Genomic DNA, 22,835 nt, shown 5'->3' with positions numbered 1-22,835 from the left:
TGGGTGCTGATTCGATTTGTATTGCGATTTTCATTTATTGCGATTCTAGAAGCACTGCGATTCAATAGTATTGAGTATTGTGATTTTCTTTTCCTTCTTTAACAAAAACAAAAGTTGAATAATACACTTCTAGAGACAATATATCGTGAGACGTTTCTAACTAATTGTTTTCTAAAAAATAATGCACATCACGTCAGTCAGTCTAACATTTATTTCATTTGAAAAGAAGTACATATTCTGCTTTCGCTCTGATATAATGTAGTCGGCGTTGGCGTTACCGTATAAAAAAAAAAATATTTAGGTCAATCATTGGTAAAAACAATAAAATAAAAAATATTGATTCTGTGGAAAAGAATCAACATGTCAGGCATTCTCCTCCCCTTCCGCTGTTTTCGCTTTCTATTTTTCAACAGCACTGTCCGTGAATCCGGAGCTTAGCACCACACAAGACGATTGTGATTGGTTTAAAGAAATGCAAACGAGCGAGAGTTTTTTTTTTTCTTCTTCTGATCCCTGAATGATAAGCAGTGTAGCCAGACCATCACAGGCCTGGTTACGTGACACTACCAGAAACATGACTAGAAATATACATTTAAAAGTAATATGTCAATTTTGTGTTCACAGCTTTCCCCCAAGTGGCCAAAAAAATCTGTTACTGCAGATCAAAACCCAATCTGTGATCAGCAAGGAATTGCTTATCCCGATGGCGTAGATCAGTTAACTACACAAATCAAAAAGATGAGCGTCGGCTGGAATACTGTGGCTGGGGACAATGTGAAAAAAAAGTTAGTTAGTTTTTGGCACATGAATATGAGAGTGGGTGAGTAGAATGCAGGCTGGGCTATGTTAGAAAAGACTAAATAGATTTTCAATGTGTATACAGGACATGCATGTCAATGTTGAACCCTACTTTTGTTTGCGTCATTAGTATAATATCCAATCCTATTTTTCTTTTATACCTTTCAATGCAACTTTGTGAGCTTGAACGAAATCCAATTGGATTTGCAATTGCAATTGACTTGTTGCAAGCGCAGGTGGCTTTGACTTGAGTACTTGGTTGACTTCATAAACAGATCCTGTGCTTGGATAGTACAAAGCTTTAAGATGTACATGCACACCTGAACAGAGTGAAATAATAAAGACTCAGGACAGTTCAGCCTTGTAGCATTGAGTAACTCTGTGATGCAGCAGCAGAGTTTAGTAAATATCAATGATAAAAATGAATACGAATAAAGACTGTTTGAGAATTAAACCAAAATCTTGTCTTTGAGCATTTATTATATTTTGCAAAATATGAGAATACAGATTCACAGGTACACGCAGTACAACTGAATGAGCATTTCTAAACTAAAATCTAAACATCACATCATCATATAGTCAAAACCTCTCTTAAGCCACCCCTCTCACTTTATCTTTTAGCCTGGCCATAGTTGAAAAGAGGACATCATGAAAAGTCAAACCATCCTCACCTTCCCCTCTGCTCTCTGTTCTCGATATTAGCCTAAACAACAGTTTATCTCAGCAGGCAGAAGGAGAAATGGTTTTGTGGCCTTCTCGACTTTGTCTGCTAAAAAGTTAAACAAATGAGAGGCTAGTGTCTCTCCAAAATAAAGCTTCTAGGCTAAGAGTTCATGGCTGCAGCTGTCCCTCTCTAGTCTTTAAGAGTCTAAGAGGAAGGAACAGCATTCTATGGCGGTTTTAACCAATCTTTAAGCAAATGGTTAAAATCCTTAATCAATATTGGTTAAAATAAAATTTGCCACCACAACTCTTATACACTGGGTTTAGCACTGGGTTTAGCTTAGCTCCAATAATTCCCCTCGTTTTAAGAGTATGCTGTTCATGCGTCCGTATGTTGCACACAGCATCTGTTTTACTCTTGAGATATGACCCGACAGGAAAAGACCTAATTTTCTTGGCGACAAGGCCTGCTCCTTGCCCATCCCCCCCTCACACCCGCCATAGGAGGAAGTGGAATATTTCCAAATTCTGCTGACTCGGGGAGAAACGGTTGTGTGACACATACTTACACACATGTCTCTCCTCACTCCAGCCTGGAATGATTGTTTGTGTGCCTTCTCAATGTGTTTGACATTGTTTGTTTGTGAGTGTATATGTTGGCTTCTCCATCCAGCGGGTACGCCTGTTTGTTTTGTAAGGCTTGAATGATGTCATGGAAATTTAAATCTCAAAAAGAAGTGTACTTTATGCTGTAAATTAAAGAGGGTATTTTCAGTGGAAGGCAGCCACAGTACAGTTGCACGTGGGATGAACTCCAGTTCTAAAGCCAGTGCCTTGGTCAAGGACAATAGTACTACCTGCTGTAGCATGCCTGTCACCACCAGTCAGCCCAGGGTTCAAACGCAGGACCTTCTTGCTGTGGCCACTGCTGAACACTGAGTCACTGAGCCAACCGTATCCACAGAGCTGTTTAATCAAGAAAGCCCAGAGAGGATTTATAGAGATTTACCACTCCATTTTCACTGCTTTCATCCTAAAGAAGAGAACCCTGTTTGTACCTGGATGACAGTTGTTAAGTGGTCTTTGCTCACAGTGCTTTTAAATGGAGGCCTTACTACTAAAAGCAATGCACAGCAAAGAAAGACAACTTTTATATGATTTTTGAATCAATGTGATGTATTACTTTGATTTGTCAGTTACTTAATTTGCTTTATTAGCCAAAACCAGACATGCATGTGTGGTTATTTTATCCCTAAACAGTTTCTCAGTTGATCTTCCAGGAAAATTACTTCATCATGATGTAGTAAGAAGTAGAGTAGAAACACAAGGCAACAAACATGCTTAAAAATTATGTGTATTTTTGTCACTTCACTCAAAACTGTCTGTTTTCTCGTTCAGAAATCTGGCCGGCATTGTAAATAAGAGTTTCTTTTTTTTTTCTTTAACAAAAACATTTAATGCAGCACAGTAGGTTGGGTTTAAATGGAATTAAAATAGTGTTGATAAGTTACTTTTGCCTTTTAACATGCGCAACGTGGGAGTGGGATGAAAACTATTCATCTTTCTTAAAACCAGTGAAGGTAAATAGTGGTGAAAACTAAAACCAAATCAACTGTGTTTTGACTAAAGTTACTGGCTCACAAATCAGTTTGAATTTGATCTCACCCTACTGAAACTCTTGTTCTGTAGATTAGCAGTGAGTGAGTTCATGTAGCTTTGTGTACTTGTTCAGGGTTGCCCTTTAATTTGGGACTGTAAACCCAAACACATTCTTTTTCACAAAAAGAAGAAATCTGAAGTGTGACTACACTGTCAAAGCTGGACTCTCAAGGTTGTTTAGATCATTCAATGTTGCAAACATAACCGTAGGCAAAATATGTGTCCCAAAGAGAAAAGTATCTGTAACTTTTGGATATAGAGAAAATAAGAGAACTAGAGGAGGGCAGAAAGGACAGACCCCTGCTGTGGCAGCTCTGGGCTCTGTACTAGTTGTGTGACAGCCCCGGGCTCACTCTGATTAAGGTACAGCACTCCCCTCTGGGCCCGCATACACACAACCATCCATCTCTACCTCTTATCTCCTACCAGGCCACTACTCTTGAGTGTCTGTTTGCATGTGTGTGGGTCTGTGTGTTTGTGTGTCTTTGGACTCTTTGAGTAGAGTTGTTCTGGCCTGGTCACACTGATAGCCATATCAGTAGTTACTCCTAGCTGATGGACTGCAGAACAACAGGCTCATTGTTTTTCTGAGTGTGTGCGCGTGGGCGGGTATTCTAAGCCATTAGAAATTGCATTTCTACGAGGTGTGTGTGTGTGTGTGTGTGTGTGTGTGTGTGTGTGTGTGTGTGTGTGTGTGTGTGTGTGTGTGTGTGTGTGTGTGTGTGTGTGTGTGTGTGTGTGTGTGTGTGTGTGTGTGTGTGTGTGTGTGTGTGTGTGTGTGTGTGTGTGATAATCTGCCAGGGGCTGGGATGTGGGTCAGTGTGGCTGCAGCTCTGCGGCGAGGGACAGCAGCAGGATAGTGCCTCTGTACTTACTGTAGGGGGACTAGTCTGGGTAAAAACATGTTTCACAAAAATGCAGGCCAACCTGCGCTTATGATTTAGTAATTTATTTAATTTAGCCTTTTTTTCCTGTGTGCTTAGATAGATGTGTTCAAACATATCAAAAAGTATGTGTGCAGCTAGCCTTATTAGAATAGTATCGACAGGGGCATAGTGATCGCAATAGAGATTCAAATCTGTTACTTAATATACTAAGATTGGAAAAGGGATTGCCAGATTAGTCATAGTGGATTTCACCTGCAGTCATAAACTCAAAGTTATTGCTGAATGTTTTGGAACAATGAAAGCTTATTGAAGGTTATGTAGTGTAACTAGGTGCGTGCGTGCGTGCGTGCGTGCGTGCGTGCGTGCGTGGGTAGGGGCTATTCACCTCATGATGGAGCTGCTTAAATGAAATGTTGATAGGTTAGGTGTGCGTTCGTGTTAGAGGTGTGAATCTTCACTGATCTCCCAATTCGATTATGATTATTATGTCAGCAATTCGATATCTCGATGCATCACGATGCGTCAAATACATTTTTCTATTAAAGCCATGTAGGATTTTTTTTTATTCATAGCTTTTCAAGCTTCAAAAACCAAACATTCTGCAGTGCTCTAATACTAAATAAACTGTATACATAAAACTACAGCACTGAGCACATTGCACTTCCTGAATGTGCAAAACATAACAGAATATGTAAACAGAAATGTTGTTAGGCATACATTAAATTGTAAACCGAAATAATCGATTATGAGCCGGCCGATTATCGATGCAGCATCGTCCATGTCCATGATTAGATGCATCGATTATTTGATTAATTTCAGTTCTAGTTCGTGTGCATATGTGGAGTTGTATGTGTAGGCTATATTTAGAACTTTGTCCAGTGATTGATTGTGTATTTTGCTACAGCCAATACTATAGGCTATTTAGTGTCCATTTTTTGACATACAGTCTCATAGATCAAAAAGTGGCCCAGTAGTGTTAAATAGCAGGATTAATGAGGACGGAGCGTGTAAATGATGGCACTGACTGCCAATGACAGACAGAACTGTTTTGAACAGTGAAATGTAATTCTCTCCTGTGAAAGAACAACATATTTGCTTTTTGTTGAAGGTGCTGATGACGTAGCTATTGTGTATGTAACACTTGGGAGTGACTCGGCACACTCTGTATGCCAGTTCTATTATATTGGGTCTCCAGATGTCTGCTGCACATGTATCATGTCATCCTAATTTTGGACATACTGAAGTTGCATTACATTAAACGCACTTTGCTTTTTGTGAAGTGCTACATGGAAAATAAAGTTTAATGTTCTTGCTGTGTATGCAGCTAAAAAAACTGCTTCTGTTGTAAGGATATTGTGTTAATCTCACATTTTGCCACCAGGAGAGGAGGAGATTGCATGCTGTGTAGAATTGCTAGGAAGTCTGTCCTGGATTGGGAATGTTGCCGGGAGCGTTTCAGCCCGCAGCTGGGGGCATGCACGCTCTTAAGCTTGATCTTGTTAACAGGGCTGCTGGCCAGAGCAGGGACATCAGGGAGAACCAAGAACCAAGAACCAATCAGAAGCCTCCAGATGTTACAAAGACACACCGAGATAGATGGGAAAGTTCTGGCTCTGTAAACAGGAAGCAGATCTCTATCTTTCTCTCTGTGATTCTCTCCTTTTATCTATCCTTTTCTATTCGTCCCTTGGTCTCTCTTTCTTCCTCTACCTACCCGGCCTCACTCTGCATAAGTATAAGTAAGTATATCTAGAAAAGGACAGGCCCCCAGCTCCCACAGCATGTCCTTATTATGGAAAGCAAAACAGGCTGTTGTGTGAGAAGTTTCTTTCAGGAAAGGGGTGACATAGTAAAGGGTCCAAGGAGGTTGAACCAGCTGCTTCTTACCTACAGTATGTTCTCCTTGCTCTATTCCTGGCATTCCTGTTTTCCTCTCTGGGCTTCCCCTGGAAAGCTGTCAGAAATGGTGAGCTACAGCTACAGTTGCCTGTGAAACTGTTGTTGTCATCTTTTGTTGCCTTTCCTCTTGTCCCTATTTAGCATGAGGTGCTGCAGGCCCCTTAAGGCCTTCCTTTCCCACACCACTGGAGACATGGGGTGTTTGACAGAGCAGGGGGTCGAAGGGAGGGCTGAAAGCAGTGCAGTTTGCACAGGATTTGCACAGCACTGTTTGTTGTTGCTAAGACCAAAGATGTCATCTTTGGACTCCCTCTGTTACAACATACGCTACAAACGGAGTCACATAACATGTAGAAACCCTGGCAGGGAACCAAACACACACACACACTTCATGCTCATAGCAAGCTATCACACAGTCTTAAGAAATCTTTTTCCTGTCTTACCAAGTTTCTCTTCTGTCCTCTGTGTCTTTCTCTGGCAGTCTTTAGAGAGAGAGCGAAACAATTAGGTTTAGTGCTTCGCCGTGGCTGGTTGGTCAGAGTGTGTTCACGCTGAGCCTGGGGAATTGTGAAGGACTGATTTGACTGTCTGTTAGTTTTAGCTCAGCCCACACTACCTTCTCAATTGTCCAGAACAAAGGTCGTTTCAGAGCTTCTCAACCTTGTTTGGCTCCAGTCCTGCTTTGAAGTCTCAGAGGCCTCAAGTTTTAGCATGACAACTTTAGCTTGCAGTATGTTGTGTGGGTGCATATTTGCATAAACCACATGACGTGTGTATTAAGCAATTTCTGCTTGTTGAACGTGTGCTTGCTAACAAAGATTTCATCATTAGTCCACCCATGAGCTCCTCCTCACCTCTGCATTTGTTAGTGTGCCTCAGTCACTGGTCTTTTGGATTTACAACAGGAATTACGTCGACTCAAACTGAATGGAAAGAGGCGTGCGTGGGAGAAAAGACTTTGTAGATTACTAATCGGGAGTGTTCAGTAGGACAAGACAAGGCAAGAGTAGGGTGGGATGATGAGGACCCAGCCATTTGACTGCCATGCTGCATTCTCAGTGTTGGTTCTCAGCTGGTCACAGCTGAACGAGGCTAAACGCATAAAAACAAGCTCAATGCAGAAAATGTGGATTGCTCACATCTGGTCGATACTTGATCCGCTTAATAAGGTCTGTACTGGCACTGAGTCCAACAGATTTTATCAGTGTATTCCTACAGAGAATGGGAGTTTGGGGACAGAAGGGACAAATGCTATAGTGGAAAGGGTGATCAGGTCATAGGACAGACTGATGTTTTTATATTAGAACTTTGAGACTAAGGTACTGGGCCTTTCCAACAACACCAAGCCTCTTAACCTGAAACAAAGTGGACACACCGTATATGTCTGGCTGTGCTCTCTGGATGCTTGTGTTGTGCAGTCAGTGTTGGCTTTAATAATGTCATGTTCCACTGGCACAGCTCACTGTTTGGACAGGTCCATCTCTGCTCATTTGCTCTGCATTACACATCTGACTAAGCATCCATCTGTTTGCCTAACCACTGAGGCAAGACATCTTGATGTACAAAGTGTATGAAATCAGGTCTGTCTTACAGCGGCAGTATCTGTAGGCCTAACAGCTACTTTTTGTGTTTTTAAAGGACTGAGCATTTAATAAGAGAACAGTTAATACTAGGGACCGACCGATACTGGTTCTTCAAGACCGATACCAATTATTAGTAGTTAGTGAAACCGATAACCAATATTTGGAACCGATATGCATTTACAGTGAAACATTCAGCATAACACAGTAAAAGTGAACAAACAGTCAGATATTATTGTGGGTGGGACATTAACTCAGACTCAGTGGTGAGGGAAGCAGAAGCACAGACACAGAGCTGTAGCGGAGCCAAAGTACAGCACTATTTAATTAATTAACTTTATCGGTTATCAGGCAGATAAAATGCTGATACATAATCTGCAAACTGCCAAAAAAATGGCCCCATAATCTGTCTAATCCCTAGTTAATACCCAGGTGGAGGAAAAGCTGAGGTAGCTGTATATGTTGGAAGGCCTCCCGACGTTGCTGCACTGCTGGAGAACAGCCCAATACACAGACCTCTTTGTCATTCAAATTGTCTAATTCAAATTTGGATGACAATAATGAAGTACATTATTGTCAAACAAAGGTTTATTTCCTCATTCTCTGGCTCAGTGTGTTTTATTTTTGTTTCTGACCGATAAGCCACATGCAGCCACTTTCCTGGAACCGCGTGCAAAGTTTGCACTAGCAAGTTAACAAACAGTTTAGAGATAAATTGTGTAGGCTATTCTTCTTTCACAATGCAAAAAAAATCTTTTTTTAATAATATTGTTTTTAACGGTTTTACCGATGGTATTAATCAGTTGAAAATGTGTATGTTTCAACGTCTAATCATTAACATCCCCAGTTTCATTCTTGCACGTTTTGGTTGATCTCTTGGTCTTTTTCCTCCTCAGCATACAGTGTTGGGAGTAACTCGTCTACCAAAGTAACGCAATTACAGTAATGTATTGCTTTTTGCTCTAACGCAGTAATATAACGCGTTACTAATAACATTTTGGTAATATTATACCCCTTACAATCTCAGTAACGCTAGTTCCCACACAAAATATATTCTGTGATTAAAAGAGTAACGTTATTTCCTGTTGCTGGAAGTAGATTGAGTCTATATTTGGGAGAAGAACATACTCCCATTATTTTGAGGAGTTATTACACTGCGTTGGAGCGAGGTGCTGTCCTGTTCCCATGGTCAGAAACGGACAACATCTGTCTCCAAACAGGTAACGGTACGTCAGTTGTCAGCGCGGACAGTAGTGTGTCCGAGCAACTGACAGATGTCGGGAATTAACATTTAACTATACCATGCTTAAATACAATTGCATTTTTAATTGAGTATTTTTATTTTCTCCTACTTTGTACTTCTACTCCACTACAATTTTCTGTCTTTTATTAAAGTATTGTATGTTTTACTTCACAATTTATTTTATACTTTAGTTACTTTGCAGATTCAGATTAATAATACAAAATATTATGAACAAATAAATTATGCTGTATTAAATGGATAAAGATGAGACTTTGTTGATCCCGTGCTGAAATTCACAAGCCACCTGCCAAGTCATACTTCTGCGGTTATTTTGGTGAAAGTAACTCAAAGGTAACGCAAAATAAGGCTGAATGATTTTGGAAAATAATCTAATTGTGATTTATTTATTTTTTTAACCAATATAGCAATTGCGATTTAAAATGTGATTATTAATTTTTAAGCTCTTTATCTGTTGTATTATTTAAGACAAACAATAAATCATTGTATAGTATGACCAACACAATATTAGATAGATTAAACATACTGTAAATTGTTCTTTCCTGTAGGCCTGGCGTTTATATTATAATATTGATGAAATTAGGTGATGTATGAATGACATATTATTTATTTATAAATACTTCAATCACAGTGACTGATTTGTTGTACGTCCAGCCTTGTAAACATGTAATAATTACCATGACAACATAAAGCACTGACAAATTTAGCTTGGTGTAAACATTAATATGAACGTAACATTAGACAAACTAATGTGCAGCCATGTACACCCTGTTACTGCTCGACTAATTTCCACGTTCTGTTCTGAAGTCAGTGATCCCTGTTGGGTGGTATTTCGCTCACTTGACACACTGGTGATCGGCTTTTTAGCCATGCAGCTTTGGTACATGGCTTTGTGGTGTTAATTTAAGTGGGGATACAGTAGTGTTGCCCCGTGATGTAGAAACGAGCAAGTTGATGCTTCCTCTGCAGACTGCTTTACGCTCGCGTGTCACTTGAGTGTAATTGCAGCCTTTGCAATCAGAGAATCTAATTTTAACATATCACGATTTAATTGCAAATGCAATTAATTGTTCAGCCCTAACACAAAAGTAGTGTAAAGAATTACAATTCAGAGACATTAATATTGTAATAAAACTAATTACTCTCAAATGACAGTAACTAGTAATCTATAATGTTTTGAAAGCAGCTTGCCCAACACTGTCAACATACTGTACATGTATAGCACTCAATGACAACAGCATGAGACCAGCAGAATGAGGAGAGGAAGCGGTTTGTTCTGCAGACAGCGATAGAGATGGGTTGCTTGCTATTTGCGCTTGTGTGTGTGTGTGTGTGTGTGTGTGTGTGTGTGTGTGTGTGTGTGTGTGTGTGTGTGTGTGTGTGTGTGTGTGTGTGTGTGTGTGTGTGTGTGTGTGTGTGTGTGTGTGTGTGTGTGTGTGTTCTGTAGGTTTATTTTGTGATTGTCAGGGGAATCTGATGAGTATTACAATTTATACAAGCTCTTGCTTGTCCTGCTTCCAATGTGCAGATGGGTTTCATTCCACTCAAACTTTGTGGAGGTGTATGCAAGATGAAGAGAGAGGTAAAAAAGAGATGGTTTGTGACATGTGGGAGAGGGAGAGTGTTAGGGAAATTTTGATTTACATACTTTCCCCCTTGTTATTTTTAAACTATTTGCATAGAATAATATTATACTGAATACTCTAAACAAGATAACTGGAGCCATTGCTTGTCCTAGTCTAAATCTCGGTGTGTTCCTGAGGGCATACATGCCCTCCCAGACCAGATAGGGGAGACGTCATCGACTCCGAGCAGATAACAATTGACGACATCTACTGTGTATCATGATTTATTACAGTTATTATAAAAAGCAGCTGTAGAGAGCTTTTCGTTAGGTCATTATTATTCTGTAGTGCGGAGAAGGCCTCCTCGTTGGGTTCTTGAGTAAAATGAACTTTAATATATCTTCAGTGGTCACTGTCTATCATTTTATAATGTAATTATTCTAAGAGAGAGAAAAGTAGGAAGGACAGGAGGAATGATGACTCACCCAGGAGCAGACAGACACACACCTCTGGTGGCCAGGATCCTTCACATACTGAAGCATACCTGCACTGCAGTACAGCCTCCTCATACTCATTAACGCAGGAGTGTGTGGGCTGGCAGGAAGAGATTTATGGTATGGTTCTTCTTGTAATACAAACTCTTAATACACACACACACAGGCTGGCAATATGAGTCTCAGTAGACCAGAATGATGACTTGGCTTTAAAGTAGGCCAAGGACCAAATTGAAGGACACACACACACACACACACACACACACACACACACACACACACACACACACACAGTCATATTCACTCTCATCTATATTCTCTGCGGATTTTTTTAAAATAGCAGATTAATCCAGTGAAATGAGCAGTTCTGAGAATCCGTCAGTTGTCCATCCTAATATCTCTCTACCCCTTCATCCCTCTTTCTCTTGTTTTATCCAGCTCCAAGGCTGGCAGAGTGTCTTTGGTTATGTTTGACCTTTGGGTGGGTGTGGAAGGAAGGCTGACAATTGGCAACTGATTGACAACTTTCCAAAGTCAGCTATTCAGACGAGTTTGACTGAAAGATGACGCATTTCCACTAACACCGGGAAGGATTGGTGCAACTGGAAAAATGCCTGGTGACATTGTGACTCTGACTGTGTGATTATGTGAGAAAGATGAGTGTTTTTATTTTGCGTGCGCAGCCAGGAAGTATGTTTGAGGCCATTAAGTGACAGCCTTTCTCAGGCCTTCCTGTGGTTGCTTTGTGCTTTCGTGCCCCTGAAGTGTGATCGGAACACTTTTTCTCTTTTGTAACCATTTGACCACAGTCAAAACTCCTTTGGATTATTTCTTGACTTAGACTCTTGGTTTCAAGAGCACACAAGAATCGTTGCATAACTTCTTAAAATGCATGTTGCTCTTTCACATCTGTAGCGAAACAAGGTTTTTATTCTGTGTTGGTTTCTCTCTCGTTCAAGGAGCATGATCGAGTGACCAGCGAAGGAGGAAGTGGGATCTCTGACGCTCCGCCCCTTCTGCTGGTGGAGCACCCTGCACATCTGACTAGAGACCTCTTTAGTCACTTGGACAGGTATGAGTATATGAATGATGGGGAAGCATCATGTTACTTAAGACTCATATTAGCTTCAGCCAAATGTCACATTGCATTTTTGCACTGACCAAGGCCTAAAATACGAAAAGAAATACATACAATACACTGAAAAGACAATTAATATAAAACAGCAGATATGTCAGAAGTTTATCATTCAAGAGTCAAATATAACCTGTAGGGGTGTAAATCACAAGTTTTATTATGATACAATATTATATTGATTCTTTGGACAACGATACAGTATTTTCTGATATCACAAAATCTGTATAAAATATGATTTTGATTCAATTCAGGGGCCTGCCATCAATATGAGACTATCATATGCCCATTTAACACATATATATCAACTTACAAAAAGCAACTAAAATATGATTCAACAATTTGAATTATTATCGAGCTATTCCAGACATTTAAATTGAAAACATACAGTACAGGCCAAAAGTTTGGACACACTTTCTCATTCAATGCGTTTCCTTTTTATTTTCATGACTATTTACATTGTAGATTCTCACTGAAGGCATCAAAACTATGAATGAACACATATGGAATTATGTACTTAACAAAAAAGTGTGAAATAACTGAAAACATGTCTTATATTTTAGATTCTTCAAAGTAGCCACCCTTTGCTTTTTTATTAATAAGGGGGAAAATTCCACTAATTAACCCTGACAAAGCACACCTGTGAAGTGAAAACCATTTCAGGTGACTACCTCATGAAGCTCATTGAGAGAACACCAAGGGTTTGCAGAGTTATCAAAAAAAGCAAAGGGTGGCTACTTTGAGGAATCTAAAATATAAGACATGTTTTCAGTTATTTCACACTTTTTTGTTAAGTACATAATTCCATATGTGTTCATTCATAGTTTTGATGCCTTCAGTGAGAATCTACAATGTAAATAGTCATGAAAATAAAGAAAACACATTGAATGAGAAGGTGTGTCCAAACTTTTGGCCTGTACTGTACTTTAAAAAAAAAATAATAATAATTATGAAGCGGGAATTTCAAAATAAAAGCACATCTTAAATAGGGTTGGGTACCAAAGCTTGGTGCCATTCCTAAACGACTGGTATCTACCGGACCATATAACAACGCAGATTTCAGTGCCTCATTATGGTGCCACTTAAATGCCTGCGCTGTACTCTGTTGCTCCGAAACAGACATTACAGGCAACAGAAGCATCACTGCACTCAACACTAGTTAACATTACAGAGCGGGTAACATTAGCTTACTGTTGGCTACTAGCTGGCTTAAACATGGTTAAAATGCTGACAGTTAAATGGTCTAACATGTGGGTGTATTTCACTCGAAAGGAATACAACACCAGGGCGTGCAACAGTCTGCAGCTGAAGACACAGTGTAGACCAGTTGCACTTTGAGACACCATGGCCACTGTCAGAGTTGTCGGAGATATAACCCTGACATGACTTAATGGTGCATTCAATTGCACCTCGTAAGCTCATGGTGCATTCAATGTTATTGTACCCTTCCACCATCTAGTGGTTCTTCTTTTTGTTGTTTACCAACAATTGGCTGGTGAAATAAGTTATTGTGATAAGTTATTGTTAATTATTTAAATTTGACCACATGGCCTTTGCAATAAACAATCCGTTCTTTAATGTCACAGACTGTCATTCGTCATCGGTTTAGGCACTGGCCCCATTTTTTTTTATGTTTTAGTACCGGTATCAGAAAAAACCCAAACGTTTTCCAAACCTAATCTTAAAGATGATGATCTGTATCAATATTTTAACTTTGCATTGATGATATTGGCTCATTGATGATTGAATCGATATATCGATCCAGATTCACGTATGTTACCAGTGTTGGAAGTAACGCGTTACAAAAGTAAAACAGTTACAGTAATGTGTTGCTCTTTGCTGTAACGCAGTAATATAACGCATAACTAATACAATTTGGTAATATCATACACGTTACATTCTAAGTAACGTGAATTACAACGCATTTTAACCCAGAAATTAAGTGGTTTTGTTTTTTTAAGAATTCACCAACATCGTGAAATGGCATTTGGCACCAGAGAAAAAAATCAGTGAGTAAAAGAGTAACGTTATTTCCTGTTGCTGGAAGTAGATTGATTCTATATTTGCGAGATGGACATACTCCCATTATTTCCAGGAGTTGTTACGCTGTGTTGAAGCAAGGTGCTTCCCCGTCACTGTTCCCGTGGTCAGAGCCAGAGACGGACAACATCTGTGTCCCAACAGGTAACGCTACGTCAGCTGTCAGCGTGGACAGTAGTGTGTCCGAGCAACTGACAGATATAAAAATGTTGGGAATTAACGTTTAGGCTTACTACACATTAGCATTACATTTTATCGGTGGTGGAAAGTAACTATACCATATTTCAAAGCAACGGTAAGGTAGTTTACTTTTAATTAAGTATTTTCTCTTTTTTCCCTACTTTATACTTCTACTCCACTACAATTCAATCAAGTGTTGTACATTTTACTTCACTATTCTTTTATAACTTTAGTTACTTTGCCGATTCAGATTAATAATATAAAATATTATGAATAAATAAATTATGATGTATTAAACTGGACTTTGTTGATCCCGTGGTGAAATTCACAACCTACCTGCCAAGTCATACTCCTGCGGTTATTTTGGTGAATGTAACGCAGAAGTAGTGTAAAGCATTACAATTCAGAGACAATATTATTGTAAAATAACTAATTACTTTCAAATGTAAGTAACTAGTAATCTATAGTGTATTACATTTTGGAAGTAACTTGCCCATTATTACACCCTTAATAACCTGACCATCCTCACTGTTATTCTGCTGGTATACTCATGCCAACAGCACTTGCTGATGCATCTCTGAATTCTGTATACATGTGTTTTTATGCTGGGGAGTACTTCTTTCAGCAGAATCCTCACTGCTCTTCAGATTTTTTTTTTAACTCACTTATAGAGCAGCCTTTTCTGTCAAATCTAAATGGTCAGTGGTGACACAAGTGTTGTGTAACTTTTTAAAATGTATTTGGATGTAGATGTTCTTTAATTCCCAAAGGTTCATTGCAGATAGAATTGGTATAGTTATTGTTAATATTGTAGCTGTATTTCTAAGATATTAATATGTGATAATATGAACCAAATCCATAGTTAGTGATTAGCTGTCTTTCTTGGGTTTTTGACGCATTGCAGATGCTTTCAGCAGTTGTGGTTGTTGGACTGTGCTAATGAGGCATGTTATTTGTGTTTTGTGTGTGGATACATAGGGTTGAATGTTCTTGAAAGTGTACACAACAAATACTGTAGTATGGTCTTTGGATACTGTTTGGAATGCCCGAACGAGGAGACGACACATTCAAGAGCAGGGTTCAACGATAAGGGTTGCCCGATGGCAAACACCATGTTGGGCAAGTACATTTAACAACCTGTTAAAAAAAGGTTCAGTCTGCTCCATTGAACTCAAGCAAACAGTCATCTGCTCTCTCTCCCCTTTGAGGGTGAGCAACTGGAACAATGACAGGACGTCAATCACAACCAAATAAACAGCAGCGCGAGTGTTGCAGTTTCTCCTCAGGCAGAGTGACAAATAGCGACAAAAGCCTCAACGGCTGATTGACCATGAAAACCGCGCACGCGAGAGTTCCGTGGAGTATGATGGCTACAGTAGATTGGAAAATAGTGTTATGGGCACTGCCTTTTGATTAATTTACTGTTCATCAGACCCCTGATGAGACAAGAAGCTGATGTTAGCGAACGCCCCGACCCCTCTGCCTTTGACTCCCCACTGCAAGAGACGTTGTATTCCCACGACACGCTGTATTCAATTACTGATTAAAATGTTTTCCAGGTTAGCTGGGATGCATAGCACTCAAAATCAACATGAAAATACTTAGCAATAGGGCTGGGACGATATGCTTTTGTCCCGATTCAATTCTTTCACGATACATGGGTGCCAATTTGTTTTTCGATTTTCATTTACATACACTATTTAATGATATATGTATCAATCTTTCCTCAATTTGGTAAATTGGTAACTTTAGCCTCACTTAATTCTGATGTATTTTTCCTTTTTTCTAAGTTGTGATTATACAATTAACTTACTTTTTCCAGCTGTTTCAGCATAATCTGTGACCACGCTCAGGACCCATAACACCTCAATTCACCATCAAAACCACGTTATCCTTTTTAGCAATTTTCATATTTGGTTATTTTGTGTTTCCCTGGGGTGTCATTTATATCTTTGGCCTTTTGATCTATTTACTGTAAAGAAATACCAAGCTCAATCGAGCTTCAAGTCTCTGCAAGTTGACTTCCATACTATGTTGAAACCAATATTAACCAGGTTAGCTGCCTGGAAGAATGGGGGAAAGCATTTCAAATAAATATTTGTGCTTAGGAAAATACTGAGCAATTTTGTAAATGATACATGATTTCTTGAGAAAAAATGCAAAAATGATGCAAAAACATCATGTGTGGTGTTTTTTCAGTCTTTTTCAGTTCAGAAAGTCTTTTTTTCTTTTTTTTTCATCAAAGGCTTCCCAGTACATACCTAACAATTCAAGAAAAAAAATTTTTACAGTGTAATGCAGGGATGTTGCCAGGTACACGCCATGTGTTCCGGATGCAAAATCAGAAAAGATGCAGTAAACTAAATATTGACAACAAATCCATGAATCTGTAAATCTACCAACTGGTCACCATTTTCTTACCATCTGCACAGCTATCTTGCGAGGGAGAGACTAAATGCCCTTGCTGCCACAAAACTTGGAAGTAATCATTAAGTGCTACAGTCTTGAATTACAGACAACTTTTTCTTGTCTTAATCAAGTTTTATGTTTTGTGATTTCACATAATTGGACTCAATTCATTTTCTGATCACTCATCACATTCGATTTACTTGGTACAAGGTAAATGGTCTTGGTGCTCTCAACTCAAGATGTGACATTTGTGTAATGTTTTGTAAATACATTTTTCAAATTTGGGATTTTGGGGTTTAATTTGCAGATACATTTTCAACATACATGAATATAACTATAATTATAACCATAGACCATTAAACACGAGTTTAACACACAAATTTGACAAAAAACTAAACAAATTTCATTGGCGTCCCACTCAATTTCCCTGGGACCCACTCAAATAACCACTTGTTGGTCCCGGGGACTCACTACTGTGAAAACCTATCAACATCACTGATAATGTCTTTTACAATTTTCACATTTTTATGTTCAGAAAATCCAGGTAGACTATTGAAGTGGTTAGTAGGCAGGGAAATCCTGCTGTGATGCCAGAGTAACGGTAGGAGAGCAGCGCTGAGAGCAGCTGACACACAACAGAGGCCAGACACACAAACCTGCCAGGTCAAACAGCTCAGACTGTAAGTATTGTGATTTGATCAGGGTGTGCACACATTCTGTGACGGTGTGTTAATTGTGTAAATAGATGCATTATGCTTTTTTTTCCAACTCTGTCCATCAGTGTCATTAAAGCCTCCACTCCGTATGCTGTGAGTTGTTAAAAGAGCAATTACAGCACACTGACGTCACACAGACCAAGAGGCATGATGCTGTGGTTTTCTGAGTTCTTATGTTTGTTGTAATTTGTTTAATTGTATACATGTGCTGTGTCTGTGGTTGTCTGATACTGCATAGCCAGGCAACTGCACTCTCCAACTGTCAGGGGAACACCCTGTGACAATAATGTATATTGATTTTGGCCGAAAATACCCGAGTGATTGGAGATTGAAGTGTTTAATTCCACTTTGCGCCTGTGCCAAGCTTTGCATTGTTAATCTATTTCAGTTTGGACTTTTATGCTACCATGAGCAGTTCTGCCTGCTTCACTCTTTGCCTTATTTAGAGTGAGTTTTTAAACTTTGTTTACTGACTCTGTTTCTGTCTCTCTAGTTCTCACTCTTAGTCCGACAATACTTGTTTTTGAGGCCATTACCAATATAAAACGAAAAATATGGTATTTCAACCAATATACACTTTTTTTCTATAAACTCTTACTATGTTTAATATGAATCCCTTACATTTTAAATTATCAATTTTTTTAATATATAGTCGATAAAACTAAATTCATTTTTGAACTTGGAAATAGTACTTTGACAAAACAATCAACTTTAAAATCCATCTGTACACATCACTTTTAATTATAAAGAAATATATTATTCTCAATCTCCGCCCAGTAACGGTACAGTTTAATCTGTTTTAATGCCTTTGTTCATCATCTGTGATGTGAACATAAGATTTCCACACAGTCAAAGAAATCAAAAGTGTGCCTCAGGTTGAAAGATCCTAGCACACTGAGGAGTGTCTTGCTTGCATGACAGGTTGTCAGCCAAAGTGTTAATCATACTCTGGGTTTCCTGCAGAACATGCGTTAGTTAAGGTGTAGCTGACTTCATGAACATTCAGCTCTGGAGCAAAGTGCTTCAGAGCAGCAAACTGAATCCATTAGCACTTTTCGTTATGCTGCCCTCAGTTTCCGTCACAGTTTCTGTCATCCTTCTCAGTTTCCATTTCTTCTGTATTCTGTTAGTTTTGTAGTTAGGTCATTTTGAGTCAAGAGTGGGTTTGTAAAAGTTTATAGTCTGCCATGCTGTTATCTTGCATTCCTCCGCCCACAATGGCATAGCTTAAAGCTGACTCAGAGTTGACTCGGGGCTTCTAGACTGATGATTTGAATCATCAGTCCCCTAAATCCCTAGGGGGGTATCCCTAATATTCAATGTCCATAATGAGTCAAATGAAAAAATAAAACCTACATAAATCAGGGTTTCCCCCATGAAAATATTTAAAAGAAGAAGGGGTGAAATTTTATTTGAGTTAGGGGGCTTTCAAACCTGCCTTTTTAGTTAGGTTGAATTGCACTAGAGTTCATTTTCCCCCTTGGTGCGGTTCGTTTGGGCAGGTGAGAACACAGCAATCAAACTCTGATACGCACCAAAAGCGGACCAAACTAGTGTACCGAGACCTGCATGATGAGGTGGTCTCAGTACGCTTTTAATCAAACTCTGGAGGGGTTTGTTTTTTGTGAGAACGTGATCCGGCCTTGAACAGCACCAACTACTGTATGTTTACTCCGCAAGTCTGAGCTAAACGGCTCCTGTAGTCAGATCTGCTTTGCAATCTGCGATGCGGCAGAACATACAAACTGTAGCAGCTTGCATTGTTTCTCTCACAGAAGCAGACTGTGCTGATGCTCATCGTCACTTGCATTTCCGTGGTCAAACCAGCCACTGCTAAAGTTGTGAGACAGACACCAGCACAGCAGAGCAAATTCTCAGTGACAATGTCTGATTTTTTTTTTTTTTAAATGAAATGAAGTGGTTTGAGCATGGAGATGCAATAAATATTCACTAGTCCAGAACACAGGACCTTCTTCCTGTATTTACTTTTTTGCTCCTGCCCCAGACACATCTGACCAATAAGCGGAGTGAACGTTCTTGCTTGATTTGTAATGACGCATTTTGGTACGCTTGTATTTTTTTTTTTGCCAAGAGTGGCTGTGTACCCCCCATCGAGAGCAATGAAGACGGGGCTTCAGACCACCTTGTTTTGTTTCACTTTCCTAATATTAGCATCTTCAGCGTTCCGCTCCAGTTGAGAGGCATTGCATTTCTAAAAATCGCCACTCCCATCAGCGTTTCTTGGAAACTGTTTGGCTTTTTAAGCCCATATGACCCAAGGACAGATCACGCACTTGAATAGCACCATCTCTGGTTTTCTATTTTCTCATTGAAGATGCTCCAAACAGCAACATGCATTTTTACACACTTGTTTACGACAGAAAAAGGTTGTTTAATTTAAGGGCATCTGGTTTCATAAAGAATAAACCAGGCAAGAGAGCAAGCAAATGAACAGTTTGTAGTTTATTAAATGAATTAGCAGCACAAACTTTGTGTTAATTAGTAACACATAAATCCTCCCCCCTTATTGGCACTCCCTCATATAAATACTATCTCTCCTCCCTCTTTATTTTCTTTTACACACAAACATGAAATCCCCAGAAGGGAGGCTCCCCGCTCCCAGTAATACATTTTAAAGCGAGTGCTGGATTCTCTTGCTCCAAAGTTTGTCCAAGTGATTGTGAGAAACTCCGGTTGTGCAATCTCCAAAAAGGGATTAAGTCTGTTGAGAAGAGGAGATGGGGGGGGGATATGGTAAAGACACAGAGAAGGATGTGAAGGGGGAAATTGTGTTATTCTAGGGAGGTAGTGATGGCAACCGTGTTCTTGTAGGGAAGTAGTGATGGCAACCGCTCTTGAAAGGAGACGACATCACTAAGAGACAAACAGGGTAGTGGGGGTGGGGCAGCTGAGAGAGAGAGCAAAATGCCCATTATTGAGATAAAAGTGGAGGGAACATGAGATGTTCATGGATTAGGGAGAAAGCGCGGAGATGGAGGGATGGAGATTTGTGTGTCTGTTTAATGTCATAGGGAGCCAGGCTGTTTAAAAGAGACTTCAAAGAGACTAGCACCCAGCATAAACTAAACTGACACACACTCACACACATGCAACACACACAGAAGCAAGGCCTGGGGCTGCAGTGAGCACAGAGGAGACCTGAGGTGTCCTCTGCCATGCCTGATTAGAAATACATTGAGTGGAAAGGCATGGCTGAGAGACGGTGATGGGAAAGTCTGTTAAGTCAATGCACATACATATAAATCTTCTCTGCTGCTGCTTGGAGCGCTGCTGTCTACTTCTTTTACATCCGCTGTGATTAAATAGCATTCAGGGAAACCAGTTGACATCTCTGACAGCCTTTTGACACGACTTTGTGAGCAAGAATATTTGTGTGCGTTTCTGTGATGGAGTGCCTCAATGTCTCCACCCAAGTGCATTGTTATGTTTGGCGTATGTGCGTCCCTCTGCCTGCACGCCAGGAAAGGTGAAAAGGATCCAAGTTTCTGCTGTGATGTCAGGTTGTGTCATGTTACTGCGTGGGGGTCAAGCAAGGCCAGGACCATTAACAGCGGTCAGAGAAACAGAAAGGAGGGAGATTTTCGAGCAGGGTCTGTATTTCAGGCTTCCCGCTGATCCTGGAATTTCAAGAATTTTGAGAGGAGTGGTCTAAACAAGCAATTTGACAATTTTTTTTTAAGATATCCGGGAGGATCTGGGAATTAACTTACTGTTACTTAACAGGAACATACCACATTTTTTTTTCTTCTTATGTTGGTTTCCCCCATAACAGTCCTGACTGTAGTGTAACACCAAAATGTCAGGGATGTGATGGGAACCCTGAAATTTGAGAAAACCTGGGTATTTAACTAGGGCTTACAGTAAAATAGAAAGTGGACTTACAAAACAGCAAGGTTGAAAGCTATTATAAGATACAGTTACATACCGTATGGCATGGCACATTTTTTAATAGCACTTAGCCCTCAGCAATTTGCTCTCTTTATACTGTAGAGTAACAGCAGTACCAACTGCAGTCAATGGTGTGAACATGCCACTACCACACACCATCAATAACACGTACAGAATGCTACGTGCAAAAAATCACCTACTTCAGTGGTTCCCAAACATTTTCTGCAGGCCCCCCCTTTGTAGATATACAAAAGATATAAATAAAAGCTATAAAATATTTCCAAGCCTCTCTTGAAAGATATATGTTAAACTTGACCTGTTGTACAATGTTGCAATATTACAAATCTCTGTTTACACTTTATGCAAGTAAATTGTTACTTAGGCTATTTTATGCACCTTTTTTATTTCATACTTGCTTTGGCAATGTAAATGTCTGTTTCCTTATGGTTTAGACATTATGGCTGATAATTATATAATTTATGTTTATTAAAACTCTGAGCCCCCTCTATAAATAATACAACAGATTTCAGCAACTCTTAAGTGCTTTGCAAACTATTTGAATAAAAGAAACACTAGAGTTGCAACTAACAATCAAACTAATACCCCGTTTACACGTACATGGTTATTTTGAAAAACTGAGACATTTCCCTTCATTTTTGCCCTTTCTTTACACGCAAACAGAGAATTTGCCTCTGAAAATGATTCTTTCTAAAATCTCTGGCCAGAGTGGAGATTTTGGAAAACTTTGTTTGCACGTTTGCATGTAAACTGAGACAAACGGAGGTTTAGGCAGCCGAGAGAGAGAAAGAGGAAGTGATTCGTTGCTGTTGTTGCTATTTTCGGGATTCTGATTGGCTAACGTGGGCTTGAGCTACTCGTTACACTGCATGCTCTTGACGGCATATATACACGGGTACATGTAAACAAACACTTTTCTGACAACTGACAGCTGTGCACGATGTCATTTTTGAAAACGGAGAGGTTGAAATGTCCATTTATAAAAATAGCCGGTCACGTGTAAACGTAGCATAAGTATGAGATTTTCTGCTTATTATTTTCTTTGGTCTATAAAATTGTGAAAATTGGTCATCACAATTTCCTTAAGCCCCAGGCGACCTCCTGACATTTCTTGTTTTGTCTGACTAACCGTCCAAAACCCAACCATATCTGTTTAATATCACACAAGACAAAAAAGCTGATGTGCTGATAAAGTAAAAAATGCCACTGTCAAATTTGACATGAATGGTTCTTCATGTAGATGCCAGGCTACTCAAACTTGTAAACTAAGGTCACATTTTAAATTTGATTCAGTCTGCGGCTGAGTGCCAGTTTAAACTCCTGTAACATGGTGTACTTTCATTAACCTTGTCAAAACTCTTGTTGCTGGAGTTTACTTGATTTGATTGAATTATTTTCTTCACTGAGAACTAGCGATCAGAGCGTTGCATTTATCTGCTGGTGGTTTCTCTGCACTAGTTTCTCTTTGTCAACATGAGAGATAAAGTCTTCCAAGTTTACAAAACTCTTGTGAATAGTATTATGAGCAGTATTTTGGTTTATATCAAACTCAGCAGTTGCCATCAATTTGTCACAATTTAGTGCTCCTTGTTATTGACTGTGTTGCAGCTCTTATCTCTCATTGC

At 39.5% G+C, this 22,835-nt stretch overlaps 1 protein-coding gene across 2 annotated transcripts in view; it reads left to right on the top strand.

Moving 5' to 3' along the window:
* The window catches only part of galnt1 (UDP-N-acetyl-alpha-D-galactosamine:polypeptide N-acetylgalactosaminyltransferase 1), a 53,151-nt gene that overhangs the window by 7,312 nt on the left and 23,004 nt on the right, over nucleotides 1-22,835 (top strand). For both annotated transcript variants that reach the window (XM_028580743.1, XM_028580742.1), the window contains exon 2: nucleotides 11,766-11,878. The gene's annotated coding sequence lies outside the window, so the exon portion shown is untranslated. The remainder of the gene's footprint in view (nucleotides 1-11,765; nucleotides 11,879-22,835) is intronic.

This window comes from Perca flavescens, chromosome 6 (genome assembly GCF_004354835.1).
Source record: "Perca flavescens isolate YP-PL-M2 chromosome 6, PFLA_1.0, whole genome shotgun sequence".
Taxonomy (NCBI): Eukaryota; Metazoa; Chordata; class Actinopteri; order Perciformes; family Percidae; genus Perca; species Perca flavescens.
Note: the sequence above shows the minus strand (reverse complement) of the source record. Positions and strands in the feature narration are given on the sequence as shown.